The sequence below is a fragment of the Haemaphysalis longicornis genome, unplaced genomic scaffold (assembly GCF_048455015.1).
Source record: "Haemaphysalis longicornis isolate Haplotype H1 unplaced genomic scaffold, Haemaphysalis longicornis Haplotype H1 scaffold_11, whole genome shotgun sequence".
NCBI lineage: Eukaryota > Metazoa > Arthropoda > Arachnida > Ixodida > Ixodidae > Haemaphysalis > Haemaphysalis longicornis.
The window spans coordinates 119,291,351-119,311,185 of NW_027526214.1; positions in this window are offsets into that span (position 1 = coordinate 119,291,351).

The window sequence follows — 19,835 nt, forward strand, 5'->3', positions numbered from 1 at the left end:
TCACAGATTTACATATAACACGATTCAAAACATATTTCGACATCATATACATGAACTGAACAAGAAATGGTGGGTGGCGATCTCATACGGAATGAGTTAACCTTCACTATGAAGAGTGTGCAGCTCGAAACACCGCCTTGATGCATGCCATTTTCCTGAACATGTACATTAGCAAGTGCACTACCCATTCTTACACGGAAAGTTCATTCAGACATCTAGCTAGAAAAAGTGTTAAGCATATTGCCCGAAACATCGAATGACTTCAAGTCACTCAAGATGCCAATTGCCATGCCGTGTCGTAGGCCTTTTCTATATCAAAGATTTTAATGCAAAACTGTTTGTGAATGAAGGCATCTTTTATGTAGGATTCCAGCGCAACAAGTTGATCATTGGTGGAGCGCCCCGCCCTGAAGCCTGCCTGGCAGCTTTCGAGAAGCCCGTTGTACTCAAGGAAGTGTACGACCCTGCGATTTATCATCTTCTCAAAAAGCTTGCACAGGCAGCTCGTCAGGGCTATGGGACGGTAACTTGAGGGGGACGAAGGGTCCTTTCCCTCCTTCAAGAAAGCCACTATTATGCCTTCCTCAAAGACATTGTAATGTGCCCCGAAAGCTACATTTTATTATATAGATGTAGAAGTGTTTCAAGTATGCCTGCCTGTAGGTGTTATAACATTGTGTATGTGATGTTGTCTGGGCCTTGAGCTGACTCAGCTGACGGTTTACAAGTGCTCAGAGCAGCCCTCACCTCATGTATTGAAAACAGGTAGTTGTAAGAAGTCTGTGATTTCTTGTTGTCGTGTAGGGACTTCTATTCACTAGAGTGTTTATACTTCAGGAAAGTGTTCGTATAGTGTTCACGTGTTGGAAGTGTTCACGTGATGGAACACGTGTTCACGTGTTAGTGGACACGTGTTGGAAGTGTTGTGCGAGTGGGTTAGCCTGGTCTTCCAGTGTGTCCCCTGTTGTACTGACCAGGGGCAGGCTGTGTGTCTTTTGTACTTTGAGTTTGCGTATACGTGTCCATACCTTGCGTGTGTCTGTGTATAAGTCTATAGAGGTTATTAATTAGCGCCAACTGTCTCTTTTTGCCTCAGGGCGCACACGTTTTCCGAATGCCTTGGCCCGTTTGGAGAACAGAAGGTATTCCGACGTGGGATACCAACGGAAGATACCCCACGCGTTGTTCTGGGATTCACGCGCTCGCCTACAGTCCTCATTTCACCACGGCCTCCACTGGTTGGGCGGGGCACCAGAAACGTGGGGAATGATGTTTTCAGTGGCGTCGAGGATCGGCGCCGTGAGGAGTTGGGTAGCTTCTTCAACGTGTAGGTGTCCTATTGATGTGTGGTGTAGTTTGGATGTCTCTGTAAATGCGTTCCAGTTAGCTCGTGCTTTATTGAACCCATTATGGGAAGATTAACTGCTTGGGCATTTACCTATATATGTTAGTGAGGTGGGGAAGTGGTAACTGCCATAGGGGTCAGTGCCCACACCCCACTCGAGAAGAGGAAAGAGAACAGCGGAGCCATTACCCAGGTAAAGATATGATTACGTGTTCTGTCCTATCTTATGGTATGTAGGCTGTTTATTGTTGAAAAGGCATGCTCCAGAGGAAGTTAGAAACCACTCTATCAGGCGACCCCGCGCATCCGTAAGAGAAGAGCGCCAAAGAGCATTGCGAACATTAAGGTCGCTGTTAAGATGTATGGTTCGGCCAGCTGGTAAACCAGCGCCTCAACATCAGAGGTCGAAACTGCAAGATCGGGAGGAATGTGTATGGAGAATAGCGTTATCAACCTATTAAATATTATTGTTGGAATTGCTACAGCCTCAAGGACAGTGTTCAGAGTGACAGGGTGGCACGCTAAGGATTTCCGGGCTATTATGGCCACTCCGCCAGATGAGTGTGTGCAGCCGTCCCACTCCTTTCTGATGACCATGTAACTATTCAAGAAATTTGTGTGCTTGGAATTTAAATGGGTTTCCTGAATACACATTGCACATGGCTGATTGGCATTCAGTATTTTGTATATATCGTCAAGAGTTTTAAGGAGGCCTCTGAAGTTCCACTGTACTATTTTTTCTCTTCCCATTATAAAGTGTTCGGAGCTACTGGACTGTGTTGTTTAGGTGTCGTCTTTCGGGGCTGTTATTCTTGTCTTTTTTGTCTTGTTGGGAGACTTTGGTGTCGGGACGGGTTCCTTGCAGTGCGCCGCAGACAAGAACGGTACGACGTTCATTTCATCCTCGGGTGTCCTCAATGCGCCTGAGGGATCAGGCTCCTTGAGCCGCGCACCCTTTGCGCGTGCTTTTCCTTGCCCGCAACCGCCAAGGGTCCATCTCCTCCATGCCCTCGCATGTGGTTTGGGATGGTGGAGCGGAAGTGGAGGATGCAGCGTCACTTCCACCAGACGTGGTTGTCTCCACAACCGCTGCTAGCTCAGCGAGGGGTGCGGAGGCAGGTTGAGCTGCCCATGGCAACAAAGGGGGAGCTGGCGGCGGGGCCAAGTTCGACTCGCGGTACTGGGTCACCGCCAAAACCAGACGCCGCTCCCCAGGGGGTACCTCGCCAAGGGGAAAGAGGCGAACCTCTTCCGCGCCTCTGGGTAGTGATCTTAACATTGATTACCTGCTTCGCCTGTTTGAACTTTCACATTTTCGCGAGTACGCTGCATGGGGTCCCTGGAAATTGGCACAGGTGAAGGTTTCGGATTCACAGTTGTCTGAGGAATGGTCATGCTGGCCGCACTTAGCACACGTAAGCGGGCCCCTGCAAGAGTTTGTGCCATGCCGGAACCATTGGCACTTGAAGCAGCGCCATGGGGTCGGTATGTATGGGTGGACAGAACAATGTATATAACTGGCCTTTATGGATTCTGCAAGGGTGGATCGATTGAAGGTCAAGATAATGTGTTTAGTTGCTACCTGTTTGTCAGCGCGGCGTATTGATATGCGCTTTACAGCCAAGACGCCCTGATCGCTTACGCCTTCCAAAAGGTCGGCCTCTGTCTCGGACATGAGATCCGCCTCAGAGATCACACCCTGACAACTGTTGAGGCTGCGCTGGGGTGTGACCCTGATCTCCAGATCTGTCATGCGGGTTTTTTTCGGGAGGATTGGGGATTGCTGCTGAGTTTTTACTTCGGCTAGCCCTTCACATGTTCTGAGATTTTTTTTTGCCGATGTTTTGCCGATGATACCTTCAAGGTGTTTCGAAACAAGAAATACATATTGAGAGTTAACCATCTTTGTCCACAGATTCAATGATCAAGCCTCTTGTTTTAACATTTGAATTACCAGTGGAAAAAACAATAAGGTTTGTAGACCTCAAGCTTCGGTTTTCGCCAAATCACATCTGCTGGGCGTATGATACACGCGCCAGCAAGCCATTTCTTCCGTTTCAGTCATTCCATTCCAAGCTTGTAAAAAGGTCGATAGTTACCACGTGCTTAAAAAACGCCTTAAACAAATCATGTATTCACTGTATGCCTGACAGATTTATTAGGCAGGTGGACAGACTTCAGATAGCGGTGTACCCAAAACAGTTGCTATCATCCGTAGCGGAAGCGTTTTTACAAAAATAAAAAGAAACACGCAGGACAGCCTACCAGTATCAGATCAAAACAGAAGCAAAAAGATAACTGTGATTCCCTACTTGCATCGAATTGCACATAACTTGAAAAAAAATAGGCAAACGCGCTAACGTGGAAGTAGTATTTTCCGCCCCCAGTAAATTCTCAGCCATGTGCTCAAGAGTCAACAAAGCAGCAATAACAATGCAGTCTTGCTCAACAAAGCATGAAAATTGGTTTGTAGACTGCATAGAAGGTGTATTATATTCAGTTCCGCTGTCCTGTGGTAAACAATATATAGGGCAAACAGGAAGGTGTTTAAATGAAAGGCTGAAAGAGCACCACTACAAAGAAACCAAGGCAATCAGTGGCCACCTGGGCCTCCACTGTAGGGACTGTAGCGTTAGCGGATGCAGCCCTATTTTTTCTAAAACAAAGGTCATAGCAAAAAATAAGCATAAAACCACCAGAGAAAAAATTGGCCGCGTATCTGCTTTGAAGAAGTGCAGCTTGCTGGGCCAGTTGGTACATTTTAAAGGTGAAAAAACCAGCGAATTAGACGGAAGACGTAGAAGAGACGAGACAACACACGTGTGTTGTCTCGTCTCTTCTACGTCTTCCGTCTATTTCGCTGGTTTTTTCACCTTCAAAAGTATCTGCTCCTTTCGTTGCAAATGACGTCAAAAGACGATAGTCTTTATCGGCTTTTGCGAAGTAAATGCCTCCCTTCGCTTTACTGCTATTTTAAATTTTGCGCGTTCCACTGCTCCAAACCGGGTGTCTCGATGCGAACGCTGCCGTACGGCGAAGACGCGCGTTAATCGAGGCACCCTACTTCAACGTTTATACAACCGCGTTTCCCTACTCCACGTGCGTTGCAAGCAGAACGTGGAAACTATCTATTGGAACATTGCGTAACTGTTAGCGGTTGATTTCTTAAAATGGCGCCAGAAGCTATATTGGCGCGGGCGACAGCAGGCGACGGCGGAGTGAATTCTTTTTCTGCAGTTGATGAAGTATTTAATTTCGCAAAAGTCAAGCATGGTTGAATTTTTATAAAGGAACACTGCAAATATCACTTCTGTATTGATTTGTTGTCTCATAATTGCGTAATGTCTTGTTCTTCTTCAACAATGTTGACAAGTATGAACATTACACCGGACCAAGACGGGTAGATTTAGCTGTGACTATATAATACTATTGCGCAGGCATTCTTTTGCTTTGGCCGGGTGGCTGACTCGAGTCACAGACAGACAGACGGACAGACATACAGACATACAGACATACAGACAGACCAAAATTTCTTGGTTTAAGTAGCCCAAGAAAGACTATCGTCTTTAATAATTGAAGCTGCCGAAATCGCCCGCCTTAAAGATAAATGCGTAAGCATGCCCTCTCTGACCCTCTCAAAAAAGAAATAGATTTTTTGATCCCAGGTTTGTGCTGCACGTGCCCCGCACGGGGCACCTTGAGCAATCTTGGTGACGGTACTGGCGATACCGCGGACCCCGAGCCCCCATACTCACGCTGTATCCTACCTTGGCTAGGAGTTTTAAGGTGAAGGGTAGAAACCACAAACGGTGGCTGTCGGAGCCGTGGTCAAGCTCCGGCGGATGGGCTCCCTCTCTGTTTATCAGGCAGGGAGCTCCGGGACCTCTCTCGGCATCAGGGTAAACCCAGCGAAGGAAGTACCCCCGTTCCCTGCTTTTTTTCCATGCTGCATGGTTCTTTCAAAATTTTCTAAACCCACTGATCGGCCCCCCAAAAGGGGCCGCACGGAAGCGAACTTTCCCCCATTGCCTGCCCTATCGTTACAAATACCTGACAACTTTCCCCGGTTCTTGATCATTGCATCCGAAGACAATACAAAGCCAGTGACATCTACATCCGTTTTCTTAATAGCTAAGTGCATTGAACGTGTTGTGGGAAAACACTACAAAGCCAAGAAACTGACCTCTGGAGAGATTCTTCTAGAAGTAAACAACGCGGCACAATCAAAAAAGCTTCTTGAACAAACCCTCATTGGCGACCTGAAAGTCAAAGTCACTCCCCACCGAACGCTACATACATCCCAAGGTGTGATATCCGAATGTGATCTCTGCAATGAAACCGACTCTGACATCCTCGAGGGCCTGCGCGACCAGGGCGTCATTGCAGTAAGGAGGATCACTGTGCGTCGAGAAAATCAGGAAATCAAAACCAAACATGTTGTCCTCACCTTTGACCGCAGTACCTTACCCGAATTTGTGAATGCAGGCTTTCTTCGATGTACCGTCCGACCATATATCCCCAACCCGCGTCGGTGCTTTAAGTGCCAACGTTATAGGCACAGTACTAACTGCCGTGGGCGTTTAACGTGTGCAAAGTGCTCAGAGCACGACCACCCCAAAGAGAATTGCAACAGCACTTTGATTAAGTGTCCGAACTGCAGTGGCCCGCACACAGCGTACTCAAGGACGTGTGAAACATTCAAACTTGAGAAGAAAATACTCAATCTTAAAGTCAGCGAGAACATCTCTTAACTAGAAGCGCGTAAAAGGCTCAGCGCCTTTGCTTCTGCGAAGTATGCCGACGCAGCTCGCCGGGGGGCGGAGCGGCGTCTTGTCACTGCGGCCACCCAGTACTGCGAAGCAGACTTGGTGCCGCCCCAGCCCCCCAAGGTGCTGCCTAAGGCAGCCCAACCAGCTGACACAACACCTGTGGCACCCGCAAGTGTTGCGTCGGACACGAACGCCAGGAGTGACGGCTCTGCCGTTGGTCCCCTTCTTCCGGCTACCAGACCTCAGGTGGCCATGGATGTAGATGTGGCGGGTCCTTCGACCGCCTCTGCGTCCAACACGCAACAAACGATGGTGGCAGGGAATCCTTCCACCACTTCGAACATATTCCGTGTCGGAGGCCGCAAGGACTCCATCTCGTCGCTGTCCCAGCACTCAGACGAGGACATGGACATGACACCGTCTCGGCCAGCACCAAAGGCGGCGAAAGAACAGCGCTCCATGGCGGGGCGGGGAAAAAAGCCAGCAGCCCCCCGTGTCACTGGCCCAGATCATACCTGAGTGTGGTAGGTGATACATCCATCCCTAGTCTTCACCAGCCAAAATCTTCTTTAAACATTTATGGTAGCACAAATAGTTACGAAGTGGAACTGTAGAGGATTAATTAAAAACGTAGATGATATATATGAAATCCTACACAAAACTCAAACAACTGTCCTGTGTTTACAAGAGACTCACTTGAACTCTAAGCATACCAACTTCCTAAACCAATACACAGTATTTAGAAAAGACAGAGACAGCTGCTCGCACTGCTCTGGTGGCGTGGCAATAGTTATACAAAAAGCTGTCCCTTGTCAATCTATCCATTTGCGCACCGGCCTAGAAGCGGTTGCTGTTCGGGCAATTATCTTCAATAAGTGAACAACAATTTGCTCACTGTACATTCCCCTGAATATCGTCTGTCCAGTTACGAATTTGAGTCCCTTATAGATCAACTGCCAGAACCGTTTTTACTAGTTGGCGACCTTAATGCGCACAGCCCACTATGGGGATCGGATCGCACAGATTCCCGGGGCCAGTTGATAGAAAACTTTCTCTTGTCATCCGGAGCTTGTCTGTTTAACAAAAAGCAGCCGACATACCACAATATAGCACACCACACATATTCACACATTGATCTTGCTATAGGCTCCCCCGTTCTTTTTCCATCCATCGAATGGGAAGTGGGTACGAATCCCTACGCGAGCGACCACTTCCCAGTCATCCTCAGATATTTAGAAAAGTGCCCCTACAGTTACACTTCACATTAAAAGTTTAAAGAAGCTGGTGCTGACTGGGCAACGTTTAAAGAGATGTCGAAACTTACTTATACATCAATAACACACTTAGGTATTGATGAAGCGTGCTTCTTCATCACAGCACATATACTTGATGCTGCTAGCGTTTCTATTCCCCAGACCTCCGGTACCACACGTAATCTTCAGAGGCCCTGGTGGAATGACGATTGCAAGAAGGCCAGAAATGCTCAGAATAAGGCCTTGGGGGTCCTCCGCAGGTATCCTACTATAGAAAACCTAATTTCCTTCAAGCGCGCAAAAGCCATGGGACGGCGAATCCGACGTCAGGCAAAAACAGATAGTTGGAGGTCTTTTCTATCATCAATAAAGTCCTATACAGATGCGCGCAAAGTTTGGAACAGGATACGGAAACTGCAGGGGCAGAAAACACATGTCACACCTCTTGTCAGCACCACTGGCGATACACTTCAAGACCAAGCAAACACCCTGGGACAGCACTTTGAACATATTTCCAGCTCCTCCCACTACACTGAGACATTTTTGCGATACAAAGAATCTATTGAAAGAAAGCCACAAGACCACAAGAAATCTAATGATGGGTATAACTCTCCTTTTTCGCTGCAGGAACATATAGTAGCCCTCAACACATGCCGCGCTTCGGCGCCAGGAGCTGATAAAATAACATACACAATGATTCAGCACCTGCACCTAGATACCCTCAATACTTTTCTCTTCTTGTACAACAAGATATGGTGTGCTGGGTACTTTCCTCATGCTTGGGAAGAGGCAATTGTGTTGGCTATATTGAAAGAGGGGAAAGATGCCTCTTCTGTGACAAGCTATCGCCCTATTTCTTTGACAAGCTGCTTGAGCAAGCTCTTTGAAAAGATGATCAATAGACGGCTTATCTATTTCTTGGAATATCATGGTGTCCTTGATAGCTGCCAGGCAGGCTTTCGCTTGGGCAGGACAACAACTGACAATCTTACAGCTGTTGAATCTTATGTTAAAGAAGCTTTTGCCCATAAGCAACACTGTATATCTGTATTTTTTGACATCTAAGAGGCCTATGACACCACTTGGCGGTATGGCATCCTGCATGACGTTAAATCTTTAGGCATTTGTGGGAACATGTTAAACACACTGGAAAGCTACTTATCAGATAGAACATTCCGGGTACGAGTTGGTGCAGCATTATCCAGGACGTATACACAAGAAAATGGCGTTCCCCAGGGTGGAGTACTTAGCTGCACACTTTTCATTGTAAAAATGAATGCGTTAGGGAGAGCACTGCCACCCACCATTTTTTATTCAATCTATGTAGACGATGTTCACATCAGCTTCAGGTCATGCAACTCCTCTATCTGTGAACGGCAGATCCAAGTTGCTGTGAACAGACTAGCCAAGTGGGCAGACAAAAATGGTTTTATCCTAAATCCGCAGAAAAGCACTTGTGTTCTCTTTTCCAGGAAGCGTGGGATCCATCTGCAACCAACCATACAACTTAAGGGAGTTGACATACCCGTAAAAAGCGAACACAAGTTTCTTGGAGTAGTTTTAGATGATAAACTTACATTCATCCCACACATTAAACAACTTAAAATGAAATGCATGAAGACTATGAACATCCTAAAAGTCCTTTCCCGCCAGTCATACGGTGCAGATACAACATGCCTTTTACGTGTTTTCAACAGTCTTGTCAGGTACCGTATAGACTATGGAAGTGTAGTGTATGGGTCTGCCTCAAAAACAGCTCTAAAAATGCTTGACGCAGTGCTGCACTTGGGGCTCCGCCAGGCGTCCGGGGCTTTCCGGGCGAGTCCTACTGAAAGCCTCTATGCAGAAACGGATCAGTGGTGCTTAGAGCACCAGCGTACATACATGGCACTTTTGTACTGCGTAAGGGCAACATCCTTAAATAGTCATCCGCTAATTGCTATTCTTGAAAACAAAGCGTCCGAAAGGCTGTTTTTGAGCCGTCCGTCGCTTCCTCTGCCTTTCTCTATCCGAGTAAAGGTGGATGCGGAGGAACTTGGGGTTATTTTATCAGAATCTTACAAAGCTGACTTCGTTGAGTTCATGCCGCCTTGGCAACTGCGCCCTTTCACCTGCGACATGTCGTTCAAAGAAATTTATAAAAAACATTCACCCGCAGAACTCATCCGACAACACTTCCTGCACTTGCAAAACAAATTCCCATGCACTGCCTTTTACACAGATGCCTCCAAAACTGCCACTGCTGTGGCATGTGCTGCACATGGTCCCAACTTTGCCAGCACAAGGACACTAAACAGAAACACAAGTATATTTACGGCTGATGCACATGCTATATTAATTACGCTAGAACACATAATACAAACAAAGACGCAACAATCCATTATAAACACAGACTCATTGAGTGTTGTGACAGCACTGCATTATGGAAAACCAAGTAGGAACATTGTGCTGAACAGGTTAGTTAAAGAGATAATGGCAGCCTACGTTTTAAAACAGGTCATAGTCGTGTGTTGGGTGCCTGGACACAGTGGCATTCCTGATAATGAACTCGCAGACCAGAGCGCCGCTGCGGCAGCGCTTCGATGCAGCGTCGACGTTCAGCAGCTTCCCTATCTTGACTGGAAACCATTCATTCGAAAGGCAATCCGACAACGCTGGCAGCAACACTGGGACACTGAGACAGATAACAAACTCCACACTATAAAACCCCAATTAGGCAGCTACTACACAGAAAAACACAACAGAACAACGGAAGTATACATGTGCAGATTACGAATAGGTCATACATACGCTACTCACTCGCACCTTCTGCAGGGCAAACCACCGCCACAATGCGACAGGTGCGGACATCGCCTATCCGTCAGCCATGTCTTAGTTGAGTGTGGGTACTTCCACAAGGCAAGGAAAAAGCACTTCCGGGAACTCTACACTCACATGATTCCTCTTCATCCCTCGATGTTTTTAGCTGATCAACCCTTAATTCCAAGTAAACGCCTTTTTGCTTACCTGAGAGAAATTGGCTGTTTAAACCGCATATCCTACCACGTGTAACCTCGGGGCCCCTCTGAGTGGGAGGACGCTATGAGTGTCTATTTATTTATTTTTGACATTCTTACCCTGCCATTCCCATTTCCCCAATTTTATTGTTGTTTTAAATGATGGGCTGTATACACCCCCACACTAACCTCTTTTAAAATCATCACATTTACAGCACCATTTTATTAAAACATCATTCAAAATGATCAACCATTGCATTGGCGCTCTTTGGCCATCGTTGCCCTTGCGCCATAAAACAAACAGATACAATACAATAGTGCTGCACGTGTTTTTGTGGCGCAGAGCGAATGGTGATGTGTGACGAGCAATGGTGATAGGAGACACTATCGTGTTAGTCTTGCTTTTCCTTGTGTTTTTTAACCGTGGTGGTATATATGTGCCCGAGCGGTAAAGAATAAACTGTTGTAAGTCAGCGCTGTGCGTGTCGTCTCCTTCTTCTCGTGTCTGTCAAATTTGCGCTGTTCCCCTCCTTTTAAAAAACAAAGGTAGTTGTCTGGCTTTGGGAGCGAGATACAAAGCAAAGAAGGAAAGGATAGTTCGGTGCGGGCCCTTTTCAGGGACCGATCACGTTTTGGTGCGGTGGTTTAGAAAATGCCATTTCATATAGGGAAAAGCAGGGAACGGGGGTACTTTCTTCGCCAGCCTTACCCTGATAGCTAAAGAGGTCCTGGAGCTCTCTGCCTGGTAAACAACCAGGGAGCCCATTAGCCGGAGCTTGACCTGGGCTCCGACGCCACCGTTTGTGTTTTCTACCCGCCGCCATACAACAAATCTCCACGCTTGGATCCAGCTTATATTTGGGGGCTCGGGGTCCACCGTGTCGCCAACACCGTCACCGAGATTGCTCAAGGTGCCCCGTGCGGGGAAATGAAATGGGAAAAACAACCGTATCTGCAATATCTTCTGTCGTCCAAGTTTCTGTTACAGCCACAGAATTAGGGTAATGAACTAGTGTGAACGATTCTCGTTCTTCTGTTTTGTTCACATTGCGTCGTGCATTTACGTTGATAAGCCTTATGTCGTACTGCTTCTTTTTTCAGTTCGGGCGGCGCGCTTCGCTTTGAGGGTACTAAACATTCATGCTTGTATTGAAGTGGGAATCCCACGTGTAAGCAACGTCGTCGATGTAAAGCTTATCACGAACAAGATTCAGCTTCGCACCATTACGCTTATCGTCAAGGGCAGGGTGCGAGATGGATTTTCTTTTTTCTAACGTTCTTTTCAGTAGTCGTCGAAGCACTGATATTAGTACCTTTCATAATTTTGCAGCTCCTAAATAGGGCCATATTTTCATTGGAGTCGTAGAACCTTACAATTACTGGTTACTGGTCTGTCCTGTTTGCTTTTCTTCTGGTAAATGCGGTGAAGTCTTTTTACTGAGGACAATGTCACACCAAGGTGCATTGAGAATCAGTTTTTTATACATTCTCTTCAATGTCCTGGCGTGTTGCCTTATCAGTTTCCGTGACACCAAAAACAAGGTTTTTTTAGCCCTGTCTCAAACTTGTTTAACCTTTCTTGCGGTTCTATCATGCGCTGGAGGTTTTCAAGAGAATGTGAAGTTTATGTTAGCAGCATTTTCAAGCAAGGATTCCAATTTTTCTTCTACCTGAGTTACCCTAGATTCTATTTCAGTTGGTGTCTTTAAAACTGTCTCAAGCATTATCTCAACGGTTGGTCCGGGATTGAGTTGAACGTCCCCGCAAAGCCTTAGCACAAATTCTGCTTACAACGTAAACAGTGTCAAAAAAATTGACGTGAAGTGATGTGCAAGATTTTGTTGTAATTTTGTGTTCGTTTGTGTTGACGTTTACGCTATTTTTGTTTCCTCTGCAAAAGGAAACCTATTACAAGGTATTTTTTTTTTAAATTTGGCTACGCAAGGAAAGCGTGTATCTCTCTTTAGTTATATGTGTGTGTAGTAGAGCATTTCGGTTTGTTACGCTAAAGTGTTTATGCATATTGCATTTATCTAGACAGATATAGATGCTTCTTTTTCAGGAGCTTGCGCTGTCAGGTGCTGCGGGGCCAGTCAGGCGACTATTACAGTGCACGTTTGCCTAAACACTTTTGGAAATTTCCTTTGTGTAAAGCTCAATAAACAAATGTTTTTGGCGCTGCAGCATCCGGCGGGACCTAAGGTATTTTTGTACATGTGAACACAAGCCGAACAATTTTAAAGGGCATCTTTCAGAACAAACATTTACACCGAGTGTTGGTTCTTTCCAATTAGCACGTTTCGTGCAAGGCAACCGCGTTTCTGTGGGTGGAATGCTCTTTTGCGCACTTTTCTTTTGAAAGATGAAGACAATCACAAAATTCACAATTTTCTCCACTTTTATATGAAGTTAATATTAGTTACCGATATTGAAAACTATTACAGGATTTCATGACACACCCACCACTAACACGCATGAAAAGTGGGCGGACAAAAGTGTTTTTGGCAAAACCCTCAATACAGACATCTGTCTTATTTTCAAAGTGCTGTGTTACCCCGAGAACGCCGTTCAGCTTGATATAATAGCTGATCTCTTACAACACGTCGTTCCATTTGATACAATGGCGCATCCCGTAAAAGAACTGCTGAACGTTTTAAATATTTTGCGAAATAAAAATGTCTCATTTATTTTACCTAAACCATCAAAAGAATCAGTTTCCATGCGCCTAATACTCTCAATGTCCGTTCTGTACCTTCCTCGGCAACAGACAAGGTTCGCTTCCCATGTATTCACAACTGTTAGGTGCAATCACTGTTTGACAACCGTAGTGTCATACGGATCAGAAGCGAAAACTGGTTCACAAATGCTTGATCGAGTTTGGCCCCCGTGGCTTTGCTTTTTAGATGCGACGCATCTCTTCCTTAGTGGTATGTCCCTCCGCTGTCGGCGTCCACACACCACCTGCGCATGCGCAACTCTCCTCCGTTCTCCTCTCCGACAGCTGTTCGCAACACTCTAGCTCCGTCTCATTAACATAATAACAACAGCTGCGCGCACGCTTCGCTCCGCTCGCGTCTGCTCCGGCGCGCAAGTGCTCGCAAGCGCGACTCTCCTCCGCTATCTCCTCTCCTTCGGGCGCGGTGAATATAAAGGGGGTAGCGCGTTGCGGCGCTTCAATCTGCGCTCGCGATCCACTGACCGTGTACTTCAGCGACCACAAAGCCGTCGTGCTAAAAGGAAAGTGCAACCGCTGAAAATGGCAACCAGTCTCTCTCTCTCTCTTAGTAAAAGAATGAAAATTACGCCCATCTTTCTCGCCTATGAGAACACCTGCATGTGATGGAACGCATCCTACGCGTTCACAACCCGTCTCACGCGATTTAGAGAATCAACTCAATGGAAACACCAATTGAACCCCCCTCCCTCCCCCCCCGGTGCGTCGCGTCACATCAGGGTTCCCTCGCAGTTAGATGGGCGTAATTTTGTCAGGAGCTTTCCGAACAAGCACTGCGCAGTATACACCCTGAAACGAGCAGTTCTACTTAAAAGACCACCTCTAATAAAGTGTTCTGTGCAACCAAAACAACAAATTTATCATCAATGACAACGCGGTCGTGCACCTGTATTTTAAATCATTCCGCCACGGCAGCATAATGTCGTAACTGGCTCACAGTATAAGTACACTCTTAGGCAAAAAGGACTAAAAGTTCGACCTTTCGGGGACTAACGGCCTCTGCCACAATCATTAGTCCCTTTGGGGACTAACTGCGAGGGGACGAACGGTTAGTCCCCCACCCGGATGGTCCGTTCCGATACTCCCCAAGGACGAACTGCGTAGAGTGCAGAAAAAAGAAAAAAACTTCGGCACCGGCAGGGATCGAACCCCCGACGCCCGGAATTATACACCAGAAGCCCGACGCGCTATCCGCTAGACCACGCCGCCAGATGGTTACAGCGGCAGATAATATTTGTAGATAACAGCGTGTAGTTCTGTGCATAACGCAACAGATCCATTGCAACTGGTGCCCCAATTTCTGTCTGGGCAAGCGAATGTGACCGCGTTTCGCGCCTTGCACTTAGCGCTTTGCTAGGTTTAGGGACTATTGCTCAGTTCGATTCGAAGTAGAGCCTCACAACCATAGTTTTTCTCGTAAATAACAATCAACTCGTCGTCGCCTAGTTGCGATAGGTAGCTGGGCGATCGGACGACTCATTTGTTTCCGCACAAATTAGCGCAAGCTAAGTGCTTTCTTAGTGTTCGATACATATGTTAAGTGCTCTATGTAACGTATGTGAAAGGTGTCGTCTGTGTGAGTGTCAGAATAAGGAAACATGCCATATTTTCCTGCATCGGCGAAAGCGAATTCGGTATTGCTTAGCCTGAATTCTTCAAATTCGCGTCGCTAGACGATTGCGACTGGGAAATGCAAGCGGGTTTTACAGCAGTTGCAGCATCGTCATAGCTTTGGTGCCCAAGGCAATTATGTACCGAGTGTAAAAGATAACTTCGAGACGCTTACCTGTAGCGAGCATTTTTGTTTCGCAGTTGTCATCAGCAACATGCGTTTTTTTCTCGTCTGTTAAACATATACATATTCATTACGCTCAGGAATCCACTTTTGCTATTGTCACTAATTTTTGCGTTACTGTTAAGGCGCTTGAAAGCTTTCATTGGCCGTTATTACCTTGCATGAATCGTATGCAACACAGCATATCAACATAACCTCGCTCCGTGCAGTCAACATAGGCTCCGTAACATAGGCTTCGCCGCTCCTTGCCATTACCCGCCGCTCTACTAACCCTAGGCGATTTTCTTATAACTAACATCAATAGTTTCTCCCGTGGCACCATCTAAAGCACCCAGTGACTGCAATGGCTTGTGTTTTGGAAATATAAAACTGTTCGCAGACATATGCGCGAAAGGGCAACGACGACGCCATTAGGGGATTAACGACGCAGCAAAGAGACTAACTGCATGCGTTTCGTCTTGCCGTTACTCCTTATAGGTCGGCGGGGACGAACAGTTAGTCCGCATTTATGCACACGGCACGTATTCTGCCGCAGATACTCCCCTTGAAGATGAACGGTCGCCCGCGAAGACTAACGGCTGTATTTTAGTCCCTATTTTAGTCCTTTTTGCCTAAGAGTGTAATTATTCTAACAAACGGGATTTTATCCCAAGTCCTTTTAGTGGCAAAACAGTCACACTAGTGGAAACACATGAGCACGCGTTGTCTTCTTGGTGTTGTTGCGATATGTGCTTGTTATTCTTCCATGCCTTTACGTTTGTTTCCGCCGGAGGCTAAGGGGAACGGAGGGAGCTGGAGGATGGTGGAAGTGAGAGTCCCGATTAAACGTGGTCCCGAAGGGCGGCTCATGGAAAGTATAAAAGAAGAGAGTGGACGACTTTTCGCGATGGGTCAGATACCGCAGCATTTCTGGCCTGCCTTGATGAGGGACAGAGCATAGGCCCGTGTTGGCTGGTTATGCAAGTAATGGCAGCTCCATACAAAGTGGTTGAGGTCAGCCATTTGTTGGCAGTCAAGCCATCCGCACTGTTTGCAGAAAAGGTCAGTCATTTGTTGGGAGTCAAGTCATCCCCACTGTTTGCAGATACCATCTTAGGTGTTTAATATGAAAAAGTTCGAAAATGTACTGCGTTGCAGCAATGTTCGTCCTATTACGTCGAAGTGTGACCGTTGCCAAACGGTTATAACCGGATGTAATAGGGCCATCTTCTTCAAATTTATGAACTCGAACCGCTTCAAGTCGTTCGGCCCGTACTTTGGCAATAGCTTCCTTATCATCATACTCAAGCTTGCTCTCTGCATGTTCCTGCTTGACGGGAATAACGGGTCGACGCTTGGTTAGCGGGGAAGACGTTTGTCGGTGTCAACGGAGATTTCTTGAAATTATCTAGGTTGGAAAACGCCTCCCGTGAAGGCTTGTGTGTCTTCGCGTTGTCGCTATTCAGTTATGCCAGAGACCCAGCGAATTGTAATACGAAAGGCTGATTAGATACGTGACTTCTGTTCGACTAATTATAAAAAAATATATTACAATAATATTATTGACTTTTATGACTACTTTTGTACTTTTTATTGGTCTACAATTGAAGATCTTCCTGGTTGTTATGCGCCGGTCAAGCGGTTCACTGAAGTTGTAAAAAGCGGTATGGACAAGTTTATCCCCAAGTTCAAGCCCAGCCGCTCAAAGTACCCTTATTGTTTCTCCACAGAACTTCGTACCGCGCATAAATAAAAGGACCACGCCGAAAGAAAGTCAAAGAGCACTGGACTTCCTAAATTGAACGTGGTCTTTCTCTGTAACCGAAAAATATGCAAAAGTCTGTATGAGCGTGACAAGCGCTCCTATATAGATTCCGTGGAGAGCCGCATGAATTCCCAGCCTAGAGAATTTTGGAAGTATTACTGGTCTCGTAAAAACAACTCATGTAATCGCATCACTCTGGTTAATTCCTCTGGGAAACAGGTGCATGACGTCGCCAACTATTTTCCGCAGCAGTTTAGCGGTACATATGGCCGGCGCGATGAGACGGAAATGAACCTTTTTTTAATGAGATAAAACGCGCTAACAAGACGAGGACGAAGAGAGAATACACAAGCACAAGCGCGAACTTTCAAGGGAATGTATTTCGGGAAGAACCCCTTTTATACACTTGCTCTCACCACAAGGAAGTATCGCGCATGCGCACGTTTACACATTTCGTAAAAAACAAATTTCTTTTTCGGACAATGATACAGAAGGCGTGCTTATGCAGTTTGCTTTTAAGCGATCTATCATATCTGCTTCTATGATTTCGCGAGATATTTTTTCTCTGTTTTTCCTGATTACAACACATTTTTGAAAATCCGCTTCACACACCCCTTCCCACTCGCACGTCTGCAGTGGTGCGCCAGCCATCCGCTACTCCCATTCCTCACATTAGCGCAGTGTTCACGAAGCCTAGCGTTCAAGCAGCGCCCCGTCTGCCCTATGTACCGTTTTTCACATGAAAGGGGTATTTCATAGACAACATTTCCCACGCATTTGACAGATTTAGTATCGTGCTTTTTGGCACATTGGAGGGGAGGTTTTCTAAAAGGATTGCTGGCTTTACACAGTCGGCTTTACACAGCCAGCTGGCTTTACACAGTCCTCGTCTTGTTAGCGCGTTTTATCTCATTATGTGTCACCAACAGGCCCAAACCTCGTCCCTCTTGGAACCTTTTGTTAAACCATCTACAAGACCAAGCATATTAGACAAAAAGCTGGTTCATGACAGCCTAAAGCGCATGAAACCATGTTTGTCCTGTGGCCCTGGCGGAATTCATCCAGCCATTGTTAAAACGCATGGCACTATTTTTGTACCTCTTCTAACTTATATATTCAATAATTGTCTAAAAACAAACGTCTTCCTTCGCACGTGGAAAATCTCTCGAGGGCGTCGAATTTTAAATAAAGGCACGATGTCTGACGCAACAAATCATAGGGCTATTTCTCTGCTTTTTGCCAGCTCCAAACTGTTTGAGATAGCGTTTCACAAAGTCTTGTCAAGTTCTGTACAAAACTTCCTTATACCTAACCAGCAAGGTTTTATGTCGGGAAGGTGGAGAACAACAAATCGCGCCTGCTTCATGGAGCAGGCCTCCGCCGCAGTTTCAAAAAGGGGCCAGGTGGACGTTGTATACTGCGACTTGAACAAGGCATTTGATGTTGTCTGCCACTCGTTGTTACTTAATAAGCTTTCAGTGTTTGGTATTGAGGCACCACTAGTGGCTTGGTAGTGGAGTTATATACACAACCGGTTTTATTATGTGAGTGTTAACGGCGAGAAGTCGGCAATGTCCAGGACAACAAGTGGTGTGCCCCAAGGCTCTGTGTTGGGCCCTCTGTTTTTTTCTATTTTTATAAACAATGCATCAGCTCCAATCAAGAAGTCTTCGTTCCTAATCTAAGCTGACAACCTCAAAATATTCAAACGTATTGAGTAGGCCGAGGACTGTGTTTCCCTCAACAAAGATGTATCCTCGTTCTCTAAATGGTGTTCAAAGAATAAATTAAATCGTAATCCAGAGAAAACAAAGCTAATGTCTTATAGCCGAAAAAGAAACATCCTTTACTTTCCTTAAACCATTGACGGCGACCCTCTGTCTAGAGTTCATAGTATCAGAGACCTTGGAGTGCTCTGTTACAGCGCCTTAACTTTCTCGCCCCATCTCGATCAAATTACTCGGTGGGCTCTTCGCTCTCTTGGTGCTGTATGCAGATTTTCACAAGACTTTGTGTCTCCTAGTTCACTCCTGAAACTATTCAAAACACTTTGTATCCCTCAACAAGAATATGCCTCTGTCGTGTGGAATGGAACCTGTCATTCTAACAGCAAACGTATAGAGCGTGTTAAGGCCAAATTTATATCAATATACAGTCATCGTTTTTTCCTCTGGACCTCCCGAGACTGCTTTAGCAGTATCCAGATCCCCATTACCTGTCTCTCTGAGTTGTCGTTGAACCTGCCTAGATGTTCTTTTTTCGATATAAGCTGCTTCACTGTATTATCTCATGCCAGGAAGTACTTGCACTAGTCAGCCTTCGTGTTTCGTAATAAACAACGTTTACCACCCCTTTCCATAATGCTACAGAACTCAACACCCATTCCCCCCTCGAAAGAGGGCAGCGTCTCTATAACTGTCACTCTGGGAAACGATATATTTAAATGTCCCCTTCGGGAGTTTTTGACTTGGTCGTTTGCTGCGATACAATAAGTACACTTCTTTTTGGCACAGTTTTGTTATGTGTGCAATGTCTTCACAGTTCTTGTTTGTAAGTGCTGTATGTTCGTGACTTTGTGGCTGAAATTGCTTCATGGACCTGTCATATATTACGGTATGCTACTTGGCTTCCATCGCACACAATTTATTGTGCCGTGAGGAGCCACAGTTATGCGTCTTGTACTTTTCATCTTCTGTTGCTGCACTTTCATAAATCAGTTCCTGTATTTTGTTTCATACATTCATATTTACTTGAAGCTTCGTGTTTTCGCGTATATCTGCGAATATGTTTTTATGTCTGCTTGCTTCACCCAACTGCTGTGTTCATTGTTCGACATACTTTTGCCATTGATCCACCAATAGAGTTTCTTAATCGTCTAGTTTAGGTTGGAATACCTTTTTATTATCCTTTGGGTTTATTTTTATTGCTTTTTGTCTTCGCTCGTCTTCTCGTTGACTGTTTATATTGTGAGCTTGTGCTGTATATTGGTGCCGCATTTTGTCTTCCGCAGTGCGCCAGAACCAAGGCTCAGCTGTTCCTGGGCACTCTAATAAACATTGATTTGTTGATTTATTATATTATATTATTATTATTATTGTTATAATAATAATATTATAAAAATAATCAATCAATAAATCAATCAATCAATGTTTATTATAGTGCCCAGGAACAGCGGAGGCCTTCGTGCTGGAGCACTCTG